Consider the following 13,462-nt stretch of genomic DNA (forward strand, 5'->3'; position numbering starts at 1 on the left):
CTACATGGCCTCTGTAGCTAACAAACTCTCTTTGATTAAACAATACAAATTGTCTAATAATTGGACAACTTTCTAAAACAAAAGTCAGTGTCTTCATTACTGCAATGAAAACAAATTATTATTTTCTTATACCTGTCTTCTAACTCAAAGAATTAAGTAAAGTTATAATAAAGGGTTTGATGTCAAGTAATGACTCTCTTCTCGTGATTTTCAAATTTTGAGTTAAAATCTGTCATTCTCATATTCTACAGTGGGTGGATGTTTCAAGCTCACAACACACAGGAAATACACACTATTTTGTTTGCTAGCTAAAATATAAAGTATAAACAAATACATATAATTTTGACCATATGAAAAAATGATTTCAAAACCAAGTCATTTTTTTTTATTTCTGTCATCCAGTGTGCCTATTTTGCTCCTGGTATTCTTAGTCATATAGTCATGAAATATTAACAGGAGTGTCTTTCCTTCTTTGATGTGTGTAACAACTGAAATCTACAGAGAATGTCACCATTTACCAAGAGAAGCAGCTGAGCAAACTGTTTGTCCTTTTAAAAGACATGTAATAGGAAGCACATCGAAGCTACCAAGCAAAAAATATATACAAAAGAAGTGTTTCAAAGGCGTGCATTCAGATAGGACTGTGCGCAAGGAACAGAATTTCCCAGCTACTAGGTCGGAATTTTAGTTTTGTACAAACAATATAGAAATAGAGAAAACAATGGCCTAGGGAAGAGGAACAAGAGATGTCCCCTCTAAGGGACACCAAGGCAGCAGCAGGAGCTGCAGGTACAAAGAGGCATGTGTGCTGGGGTGCAGCTCTTGGACATTTCTCCAAAAGTAATGGTGGTGAGAGTGAGGAGCTGGGAGGAAATGTAGAAGGAGAGGAGGGAGGGATGACAAAGGACAGGGAATAGGAGAAGAGGGAAGAAGAACTGTGGAAGGAAAAGTTAAAGGAGCAAAAGCAGAAGGAAGTTTGGAACCTGGAATCTGCCTGCACACCTACTGTCTGCAGTCACCATGCTTGCCCACACACCAGTTCCCCTCTGGTTTACTTTGGTTTTGTGTTTTCTTTGCCTTTCAAGCTCTTAAGTCTTCTCAAATAATTGGTGGGACTTTCCCACCATGTCTCAATGAAAGTTTTCCCTGACAGTATTGCCAGGAGGACAGAAAGCAAACTTTAGTTCAGGATCAGATAGATTCCCTCTGGCCTGTTATGTCACATGACTAGGAAACTTAAGACAGAGCTCTGAGATCCAACAGTAACAGTGCACATAGCTGGTGCTTAAATGATGCTAGCATTTAGGAAGCTGAAAAGTTAAGATTTTGCAGATACCTAATCAATATTCAAACCCACTTGTTAATCCTTGGTGTCTATCTTTATAACAGTTCCATGTACATGTACATGTACAGATCATGTACAGCAGTTTGCTTTGAATCCCCTCCCCCAAGTCCCATACCGAGAGGCACAGTGGCCTGTGCCTGTGCTCTGGGGTAGCCTCTGTAGAGTTCTAAAACCTTCCTCTAAAGCAAAGTGCACTAATAATAAAATGTAATTCAGGTTCAGTGAGCCTCCAGTCCTAAGATCTATATTCTTATGCACTGAAAGGTAGGGCTAAGACAGGCAGAACAGAGGACCTGACACTGGTTCTGCACTGGACACTGTAAGACACGTAAAGACCATGGGACACAGGTGAGTGCCAGGCAGGCCTCCCTCCCTCAGTCCTTGGACCTCTGCTAGGAATGTGTGCATCTGAAGGAAGGAGAGTTTTGAAGAACAACGAGTAAAGTTGGTGAGAAACGGTGCTCAGTTCTCCCTCTCCAGGGAGAAGCCATGAGCGCAGGCTCAGGCTGGAAGCAACAGCCAGAGGAGTGTTTATTGCCCCTCCCCTCTGATGGTGCTACACAGAATCTCACAATTGCTTACATAGGTTTCTACGTTCAGAACCAAAAATTTAGCTTGGTCACCCACCTACCAAATAAACAAAAGCAGGCATTCACACGGGTAAGGGCATCTGGACATGAAATAGAGACAGTTTTCAACTGAGTCATCTCCTTTCTTTGCCAGAACAGGGCTCTGTCCCAAATAGCTGCTGACTCTGACAGCTACTATTTTGAAAGGCCGACTCTGTGTGCTGCAGCCTATTGGAAAGAGTCTGACCGGAGCGCAGAGGCCCAGATGGGTCATAATTTCTATTTTTGCATCCATAGCTAACAGAACAGTGCCCTTTCATAGAGCAGAAGGTGAGAAGATGAATGGAGTTAGCAACTTTTGACCTTTTTAGGCTCTGAAACCCTGTGGCAGTAAATCTAGCATTCTTAGAGAAATGTTTTTGTGAAATGATTAGAGATGTTCCATTGAGGTTTTAAATATATAAGGAAAAACACATCCATGGAAAATATGACATATACATGTAGAATGAATTTCATTTAGCTTGGTATTTACTGTCATGTTAGTGCTAAGAGTTAAGAGCACAGGGCTCTAGAACTTAGCAGCTGTTCAAACCTTAACATCTAGGTAAGGCTTCATGGCACTTGGATGAACGCTTTCCCTGCCTGTGTCTCAGTATCCCTATTAAATAGTGAGGATGATCCAAAAGTGTCTTTCTCCTATTAAGATATTCTAGAGGTTAAGTGATACACAGCTTATTATCCCATCATGCCTCTGTTTGTCAGTTGACGTGAGAGAGCATTGTATGTGAAAAATTCACTGTTATGGTGCTCAGTATGGGGATGATGGCAAACTTAAAATATAAAAAGCTGAGCGTGGTGGTACTTGTATAGTAGCATAGTTCCAGCTACTATATACTTGTGAGGCTAAAGTTGGAAGGAAGTTCACTTCAGCTCAAGAGTTTGAAACTAGCCTAGGAAAGACAGTGAGACTGAAATAATAATGATAATAGTACTAGTACTAATGGTAGTAGTAGTAGTAGTAGTAGTAGTAGTAGTAATATATAATAATAACAAGAAGGAAGAAGAAGAAAACAAACAAAAGTGAGACAAAGACCTTTCCAATGTTAATTACAGAATCAAGTACAAATAAAGATAAAAGATTGAGGAGCTAATGAGATGGCTCACCCAGTAGAGACACCGCTGCCCAGATTGATGCCTTTGTTTAACCTGGAACTCATATGATGGAAGGAGAAAATCAGACCTCAGAGGTGTCCTCTGACCTATACATATGTCCCCAAGCACCTGCCCCACCCCATTTAATGCACGCATGTAGTAATTGTTTAAATTATAGTAGATGAAGGCCTGCAGTAACAATGAGTTCTCATTGAACAGCGACTGTTTAGTAATGTTGATCTTACTTTGTCTTGATGGAGTGATTCTAGCTATCCCTCGTTTTACTGACTTGTACATGGAAATCTAGACACACTAAGTGACTTGGCTGCTGCTCACAAGATCTAACACTGGAGCCTGAATATTAACCCAATGTACACGCCTAGGAATAATGCCAGACTGCTTCTTAAAGAATCGATGCTCTCTCATGTTAACATTTGCTTTGTAAATTAGCTGGATTTGTCATCAGCAGAAGTCGCTATTTTTAAAGACATAAAATAATGAAGTCGATCTGTCCTAAAAGGGGGAGCTTTCCAGACTGCAGTGTTGCTGAGCTGATTCAAGCAAATGGCACCTATCCCACTGCTGAGTGATATTGTGCTCTCAGTCTTCCTTCTATTCTTCTATCTGTTTTTGTCATGTTCTCTTTGAAGCCTTAGTTTTGTCAAACTAGTCAGAAAAGTTCGTGTTGATCGGCGTAACTAATAAGAGATGACTAGACAGAACAGGTCTTCTTCACACCTTAAGAAACCACAATGATGCTTGAAGTGGAAACTTCCAGTTTGTTTGGAAAATCAGTTATGTCACAAGGTGTTTTACTGGGGAACACAAGTGAAAGGATGTTTTGTCGGAGAAGTCATGTGAAAGACTGTTTTCCTGAAGCAGATACAGGTGAAAAGATATTTCCCTATAGCAGACACATGAAAGAACCAGTGATGAAGGAGTGCAAATATAACCCCACAGACAGTGGGAGATGGAACATTAAGTATAGGTTTCCTTTGTTGCTAAAGACACCCATGCATTGGTTCACCTTCCATAGTGTTGAGCTCCACTTGTGGTAATGCTGCCATTGAGAGAAACTCACCAAAGAACCTCTTGTGGGGTTCCTGTGACTTGACTTCTTGCCACTTCAGTGGCCTCAGGTTGGTTAACAAGCCTTGCAGTTTCTTTAGGATTGAACTACATCTGCTGGTTCGTGAGTGGTGTCTGCCTGCTGCATGGACTAGACTGTAGCTGCTGGCTCATACTTGGTGTTTGCTACGGAACTGAACTGCTGACAAAGAAGTTGAGCTCACCCCCAGAGAACTATTGCTGAAGAGATCCACTTCCCCCACATCCCAGTAACTTTCCTCTTGAATGAGCTAGGTTTCATTCTCTGGAAAAGTGATCCATAGAAGGAACTGAAGCATAAATAATGCTGCATACAAAGTTTGCAAATTAAAGTTTACCAAGTAAAACCTGGGTAACTGGTCTAAAACACTTCCTAAAAGATTCCAGCTCTCTCCTCTGGAATAAAGCTTTCTACTGCTTCAAGATTTATGGGAACTCAGCCCAGGTTGCTGCACAGCCTGAAACACATGACCAGATGGTATCAGTGCAGGCTAAGGTAACGCCTTTCCCTGTGCTCACTGACACACATCCTTCTACTTCTGGTTTAGAGTAAGCCTCCCAGTCACACCACTCCCTTTAATTTTCAGCCACTCTATTTTGCAAGAGGTTGGTGACACCAAATCACTAAATCTAGTGCCTTTCATCTTCCCGATATTTCTACAGATCTCATAGTCCATCCCATTCTCTCCACCTTAAAACTTTCATAATTTGAGTCTCACCTCTGCTATCTTTGGCCTTACTCCTTTTTTTCTTCTCATGCTTCCTCATTTGTAATGGACCCCAACCAGCCCTAATTTCCAATATGCTGTTATGTTCCAAGGTTCCAATCTACATAGTTTCTCATTCTGTTTTTCTTTTCTTTTTTCTTTGAAAATTCATTCCTTTTTCCTTTACTCCTGTAAGGTCACCTTCCTTATCTTTATTTCAAACCCACTGTTACTTGCTTAATCCAAAATCATTCCACTTTGCCATTTTTCATGCATCCTCCTACAAATTAGGGGAGAATAGACACATGGGGCACAATCCTGGCTAATGAGACTAAGAAGTGGTTAGGGATGTGTTTCCTAGCTGAGAAAGAGCAGATGGAATCCTTCTTCTAAGCTAGATAAGGAAACACAAAGCCCTAGAAAAGCAAGTGCGTGTGCACATGTGTGTGTGTGTGTGTGTGTGTGTGTGTGTGAGAGAGAGAGAGAGAGAGAGAGAGAGAGAGAGAGAGAGAGAGAGAGAGAGAGAGAGAGAGAGAGGGGTTAACTAGTCACTTATGCAACTGCTAGACAAATGTTTCAGAAAACAAGGCATGTCTTTTTACTCTCTCTTCATTTCCTGTGTCTACTTCCAAATGACTGCTTAGATGTGCCCATGTGGATTTTTCCATCTTTATGTGAAATTAATCATAATGAAAATCAATTTGATAGCGACAAGCAAACCAGACATCTTTACCCTTACTACATGACAGGACTTTATAAAGAATAATAAAGAATAAAAGTTAAAGGAACTTACAACACTGTGATACAACTAATCCGTAATGTAGCAAAGGCAGTCTCTAGGAAGCCCCCTTGAGGAAGTGGCACTGTACTATGTAGCTCTAGACTCAAGCTTGTCTGATTTTAGCCTGACATAAGCACCCTGGGATGAGATGCCCTGATCACTTGACAAATGTCTGAGATTCGTTCAAAGTTTGGTTAGCTTACCTATACCTAAGCCTTGCTTCTGTCACTGAGCAAATCATGGGGGTGGAGGTGGGGAGGTGTGGAAGAAGCAGTGACACTAAGTTGTCACGGTTTGCCCTGTTACACAGCAATATAATGTAGGCTTCTGGAGAACCCAGCACTAACCAAGGCATTAGGATCAACATCTAAGGAGTCTTCAAATACTGAGACCTTTTCCTTCCTAGGGAGGCTCAACATAGAGGCAGATCCTGACCATATAAACAAGGATAGGTTATCTTCCTCAGTGAAAAAACTGAAAGTCATCTTCAGAATGAAAGACAAAATAAAATTAGGTATACTTTAACCCTGCTGCTGAGACACTTCCTATTGTCAATGGGTTCACTGTCAGAATTGAACTCTGACCACAATTAACTATGACCTCGAGCAAATTACATTACAAGCCCCATCCTTGTAGTGAAATAATGGGGACCCCGTAGGAATCAAATGTGATACTCTGTTTACAAATTATTTGTAATCTGTCATGTTCTCTATCAGTTAATTAACCATTATTTTTGATATGCCCCAAACAGAATTAAGGGGGAAGTAAGAACAGAGCTGTGAAATAATCTTATCCCTTCAGTCTGCCATTCATTAATTATCACCACTTCACACTGTCTAATGTGTAATTAATAATGCCATTTTGCCTTTCTTTTTTTATTGATCATTGATGTTTCTGTGAGTCTGTCTAATTGATTAATCTGTCGGAATGGGGAAGGGGGAGTACAGGCTTTATGTATATTTGGGGTCATGATGATGTTCCTAGATGTTGCCTGAAATAAGCTAATCTGGTTAGTCACCATGAATTTCATGAGATTGAGTTATGGAAGTGCTCTTCAGCTCATATTTACCCCCTTTAATACATGTCTTAAAAAATAAAAAAATCAGAGGAAGTCTACATAAATCATAGATGATCATTTTCTCATTGCTTTTACTTGCTGCTGTGTCCAAGGTCAAAGGATCCTACAAAGACCATTGATGGGTCAAATAGAAATGGCATCTCAAACAACAAACTGGATGATGACGGGAGCACAAAGAGGGACAATGTAACTTGCAGCACAGTTCAGCTAGTGTAAGAAGGGATCTACTTTTGTCCCCAGTCATTTCAGAAGATAGAGCCATAGACATACTGCCCAGTATAATGGGGCAGAAATGAGAACACTGAATCAAGATAACTTGGAAAGTGGGCACAGGGCTGTGCAGTCATCACACTTTGCAGTTTTCCTTCCCTTCCTGAAACAGAACCTCTCAGGAAATGAATGTCAGAGTATGAGAAGGCAGAGTAGTAGAGCAATTTTTAAAAAATACGTAGAAAAACATGGTTTTGTTCATTGCCCTTCACAGATGTCAAAGTGACCCAACCCTGGTGCATCTTACAGACCTGGGCCAGCCACATCTCATGCAGCAAGAGCACAGACAAATACCAGGATGAGGGATACTCCAGAGAGACAGTCAACCTATGGCGCCTGGTACCATCAAGTCTTGTCACTCAAAGAACAACTCTGAGTGTAAAACATGCAGCGCACGTGCCCAGCGTTGGCATTCCCCTTGAATCCTGCTTTCCTGAAGCAGCTTTTACATATTCTCCCCAGTTATTGAGAGAGAAGGTACTGAAGGTTCCACTTCTGAAGCTGAGAATCCCTCTCCATGCAGTCTGGAGCAGATCTGAGGCGAGAGACAGCACACTAAAGGCCGTGTGTTGGACGCTCCGTCCAAAAGGCATGCTCTGCCTACAGGGTCTATTAGCTGCCAAGGTTCTTTGAAGAGACAAATGCTATTCTTTCTATAACATTTCCAAATATATTTTGACCTTTTTCCAGCTATTTATGAACTTGACCCTTGAATTTAAATTTTAAAGCTGTCCCTAACAACATACACACAGGAATATTAATGCACAGATACGTATTTATATCTATGTTTATGTATGAACCACAAACACAGACTAGAGTTTCTGAGATGAGGGCCCAGTTCTTTGCTGTTGAGCTGTCTGAGCAAACAGCACTGGACACTCCATTACCTCTCAGCTGGAATCTGAGGGTGACAAGCAAGTGTAGCAGCTAACGTAGTCTCTTCCTATTCTAAATAGAAGCGGAGTGGGGTCACAGTTGAATACAATATGTTTGTCAATTCTTTCTGGAGAAAAAATCAACTGACAATTTTTAAAACATCAGCACGCTACATAGCAATAATAAGTTGCATATGCAGTAAAATAAATATCTGTGGCACCTTCCAAAGGTGTGGTCTTTGACAGTTTTCAAAACTATTCCCACAGTTCTGTATTCAAGACTACTGTCGTTGAACACACTTAAATTCTTTAGCACCACAGTACAATAACCGACCACCAGCACAGCATTTGGAGACTTCCTCAATGAGGACACCTTAAAAGACAGTTTGACTTAGTGCATGGCACTCGAACAACCATGATCATGACAAGACAAGATCAGAATCTCCGTGATGTGCAGACAGATGGCCCTTAGCACTCACCAGCAGGGCCATCAGCTTCTGCTGATGTACGTATGACTTTTCCATTCCCTTAAAAGTAATTCTCACTTCAATTTAACCTAACCTGGTTGTAATTATCATTCCATTCAAATGGCTCCAAGAAAAGCCTGTGCTTCTTTAGACTTTCCCTTTGTTCTCACTGTGCTGTGTATATAAACTTACGGTAATTAAAAACTAGTCCTAGCCAGATCAGTGAAAGCTTTTGAATTACTAACTGCTGCTCCTTTCAAAACAGAAGAAGAAACGTTTTGGCAATGAGTCGCACTTGAGTTTTGCAAAGCCAAGCATTAGTAGGAATCTAATACAAGACACATGTCCCCAGTGCCCATATTTGGTCTGTTTGAGGGTTCAATGCCATCAGACATCAAGCTTACCGAACAACAGCCCACAGAGACAGCTGTGCCAAAAGGCTGCCGTGTAGACAGACACACCACTGATGACCAGACAGACAGTAAAGGCTAAGTCGTCAAGCAAATGGCAACAGCTGAAGAAAACTTGAAGCTAAATGGAGTAGGGCAAAGAGACCAGAGTAGAAGAAAATAACAGGGAATGGATATGTACTCTTTCAGTCCAGGGCTCCAGTCTCCTCACAGACCTCAGGGCTTGGTCAGACATCAGATGACTTAGTTAGCAGGTAAGTGATATGAGGTCCACTTTGAATCATAGATAAATTATAGCTTATCGACTCTACCAGCACAAGAAGGCAGCCTTGTACGTGATACCCGACAGCCCGGGTGAGCTTCCTTCTACGTAGTTCTGAGAGTTGTTATGTTTCAGGAAGTGTCAGAGTGACTGCTATTCTCCACCTTCTCTACTCTGACCAGCCTTTGGGTATTTTCAGTGACAGACCCCATTGTATGCGGATTGTCCCCAACAATAGTTCCTCACATCTTGATAGGCCAAGTCATACTAGCAAACTCCTGTGTGCCACTTGTTCCCGGTAGTCCCTCCTGTGTGTGTGCTTTCTGTGAGTGCTTGTCTGTGTGTGTGTGTGTGCGGTGTGTATGTGAGTGTTTGTGTGTGTATGTGTGTGTATGTATGTGTTTATGTCTGTATGTGTATATGTTTGTGTGTGTATATATGCATGTGTGTTTTGTGTGTGTTGTCTGTGTGTGTATTGTCTATGTGTATGTGCTTATATGTATGTGTATATGTTTGTGTGTGTGTATGTATGCATGTGTGTTTGTGTGTGTTGTCTGTGCATGTGTTGTCTGTGCATGTGTTGTCTATGTGTGTGTGCTTGTATGTATGTATGTGGTATATATGATGTGTGTGTGGTGTGTGTGTGTGTTGTCTGTGTGTGTGTTGTCTGTGCATGTGTTGTCTATGTGTGTGTGCTTGTATGTATGTATGTGGTATATATGGTGTGTGTGGTGTGTGTGTGTGTGTGTGTGTGTGTGTGTGTGTGTGTGTGTGTGTTGGGAAGGGAAGGATCACACCATTGACAGCCCTCATGAATCTTACAAATGTGAAGATAACATTCTTCACAGAACAATGTGCTTTGTGTGGAAGCCTAATTGGTGATCACGAAGTGCACATCACAAAATCCTGCTAATGACCAGACTAGTAATATCAGCTAACGAAGAACAAGTGAGGCATTGGACAGAGTTTGATTGCTTTAGGAAAGGTAACCATGAATCAGCCCTGCCATCTAACAATTATACTCCCTGGTATATGTCCTAGAGAATAAAAACAGATATTTGACATTTCATTCATCGTTGTCAAACTCTAGGAGCAACCTGAATGTCTATCAATAAGAAGATGAATAAATAAACTGTGGCCTGTCACAAAAGCATGAGATTCAGCAATGAAAAAGGATGGGGGATGGATCCACACAGCAAATGAACAAATTTAAGCGTTACGTTGAGCAACAGTCATTAGTCACTAGATGAAACATACTGTACTACTTCAATCCTATACATTTCAAGAATAAATGAAATACTATATGAGACAGTGCTTTTCTGAGTCTGTGTGGGATATCAGTCAGTTCCATGAAGGCACAAGGGAATTTACTGGAGTAAATGGCATGGCTCATACTCTATCTTGGGCAGAAGATACATGGGCATATGTAGCTAATAAACTCATCATTTCATATCCCTTCATGTTATTCTATGGAAAATATACAGTAGTATTAAATAAGCATCCCATTTCTAAATTCAGGCAACCTTTCATCCAGTAGATATCTTCAGGCAAACTCTTTCAGAACGAGTAGCAAACTGAAGCATGAGAACCCCTTCTGTGTGAGTCCCACTAGATCCTACTGTAAGCTGTGACCTCCCAAAGGTCAGAGCTGAGAGAAGGGAACAGGCTAAAAGGTCACAGAAAACACAAACAAACAAATAAGGTTAAAGGAATAAAGCAAAAGTTCGAGGCATAATTGGAAATGTCACAAAATAGTCTTAACTATTCCTTTATGAATAAATGGTTGTTACTGCTTTATCATACAATAAATATATTTAAACATAGATAATTATATTTGTCTTAAATGCTTACAATTTGGTTTGTAGATTTTCCCTGTCTAGAAACACACTCTTTTTAAAATAATAAACTTTTAAGTACTTTTAAGCTCTATGTTAAGAGTGTTATTACATGTATTGATAAAAAAATAAACCATGGGCATAAAAGTGAAGAAAAGCTTACCAAGGATGCATGTGTCACAGCAAAGTTTGGAGAACTGAAGGGTCTCTAAACATCTGGAATTCTCCAGATACCAGCTGCATCGTCTGAGTGGGCACAACGATAACACACTCAACAGACTGTTGTGTAACTAAAAGGAAGTATGTATGGAACACTTGGTAGCGTCTCAGTGGTTCATTATCTCAGTTGCCTTCTGTCTTCCACTGCATCATGACTTTCCGTGATAACAGGATTTTTTTTTCTTAACTAGTTAGACTGAATGTTCTGAACGAGCCAACACAGAAATCACGGACGAAGAAAACTGAATCCTTCTGTCTAGGGACTAATCCACCTGGGGCAGAGAACACAGGAAGCACTACATTTGCATCCAGTGTCAATGCAGCTTTAGTGGGAAGTCATAGCGGTAACAGGCCAATTTTACAATGCTATACATTACATCGTCTCAACTAGGATTGTCCAGTGTCCACAGCACACCAGATTCTGTGTTAGGAACTAATTAAGTGGCAGAAACTGCAAAGGATTATTTATCCGCAGAGCAAAAACAAGGAGGTCAGTGTGCACTTCTGCAAACTAGAGCAGAAATTCACATTTCAACCACAGGCAGACGCAGTGCCCTGACCTAATCATAGGCTGACTGTTTAGATAGCCTTCCTCAGTTGAAGGAACCTTATCCAGTACCTTCTAACTCCCCAAGTTAGCGGTAAAGAGGAAAGAAACAAGCTTTGATAATGATATTGCTTGCCTAAAGTTTCTCCTTGCTCAGATGTTCTTAACAGAACATGAAAGACTTCACTTCCTTCCTTGTCCCGAAGGCCGAACATCGTAAATAGCATTCTGAAAGATACATTTATTTAATTTCAGGTCTCAGGAGATTTTACATGCTCCATATGACCAGAATACATTTTACATACTACATATGACCAGAATACAGCCCCAAGACATCAACCATTCTCCAAGAACCGCTCTCTCTTTTTTTAACTTAGCCCATGTGCTTGTGCTTCAGGGTTATGTCCCTATCAAGCAGTGGGGTATCAGAGTAACCCATCCTGAAAATATATTTTTTTCATAATGAGGGAAGAACTAACTGTTATGTGACCTTGGTAATGATCTTGACACCTCCTGTCTTTCCCCTCAACTCTTAGACCAATGCTACCTCTTGGTCTGTCTCAAAGGGCAGTGCCACCATGCAAGGGATTATGAAAGATATGGAAGAGGAGGACGAGCAGTCATTCTGAGGCAGTAATCCTATTTCTGTTGAGACCACTGAGATAACCAATCTTAGGTCAGTTGTTTGGAAGACTATGACAAGAAGAGCAAGGCCACAGCGTGGCAGGTACATTGGGTACACAGAGAAAATGACACCTTCTCTCTCTTAGAGCACTGACACATGAACGTAGAGCTCTGCACATGAACACAGAGTACGGAGCTCTCACATTGATCTAACTGGTGAGCACTCAGTGACGATGAACACCATAGGAACTCAAACAACCAGGTCATGGCCTCAGCCAACTAGCATCTAACCAATGAGAAGATATGATTATTCTGGGCCCAATATGATTAAAGGCTTGCTGGAGTCAGAGATTTAAAATACTTTAAAGTATATGAATAGAATCACCAATCTTCTGAAACATACACATTCACAGTCTCATTCCTTTGGCTCAGAAGTATTAGGATCTAAAGCTCTTAGGTAGTCAAGTCGGTCTAAGCTGAACTTCAGCCCACCTACTTCCTCACCCTACCCTGAAGAGAACTTGAAGAGATGGGGGAAGAGAAGTAAGATCATATGCATCTATGGGGACTATTAGCATATTAACAACCGTATTTCTATTTATGCTCCCATCACCAAGATTATTTTACCAGCTATTTTAAGGAGCAGGTTCTACTTTAATTAACAGCATTTGGGGAGTAAAAGCCAGCTGTGTCTCCTCAGTACATTCAAGCTCCAAACATTTTATTCCATATCAAGGGCTTCCATTCCACCAACACTTTAACATGCTAACACTGCCAACCAAGGAAGTACATCTTAAAAATCCACAAAATCAGTTCCCAGAACCAAAGCTAATAAAAGGCATGAATGGTGAGCTCTTGCCTGTGCAGGCTTAAGAAGCATCCCCATTTCAGAGGACAAGGACTGTAGTGGATTAAGACACATTGGGTAGTTCATCCTATGTTAAGGTTTCAATGGGAAATACATACCACAGGGTCATGTGTCTGAATATCCTCTCTTCAGTTAGTGCCATTGTTCTTGGGCATTTTGGAACATTCTGGACATGTGTCCTAGTTACATGTATGCCTAGTGGGTTTGGGGGGCTAGAAGCCAGTACTACTTCAACTTTTGTGTGTGTGTGTGTGTGTGTGTGTGTGTGTGTGTGTGTGTGTGTGTGTGTAGAGTGTCTCCTACCAGCATCACTACCTGTCCAGAGTTATAAGAAACACTTCCATGG

The 13,462-nt window shown here is 41.0% G+C and overlaps 1 protein-coding gene across 3 annotated transcripts in view; it reads right to left on the reverse strand.

Annotated features, from left to right (window-relative positions):
• Positions 1 to 13,462, reverse strand: part of Inpp4b (inositol polyphosphate-4-phosphatase type II B) — a 339,582-nt gene that overhangs the window by 296,958 nt on the left and 29,162 nt on the right. The gene's annotated exons all lie outside the window — the stretch shown is intronic.

The sequence above is a fragment of the Rattus rattus genome, chromosome 17, assembly GCF_011064425.1.
Source record: "Rattus rattus isolate New Zealand chromosome 17, Rrattus_CSIRO_v1, whole genome shotgun sequence".
Classification (NCBI taxonomy): Eukaryota; Metazoa; Chordata; class Mammalia; order Rodentia; family Muridae; genus Rattus; species Rattus rattus.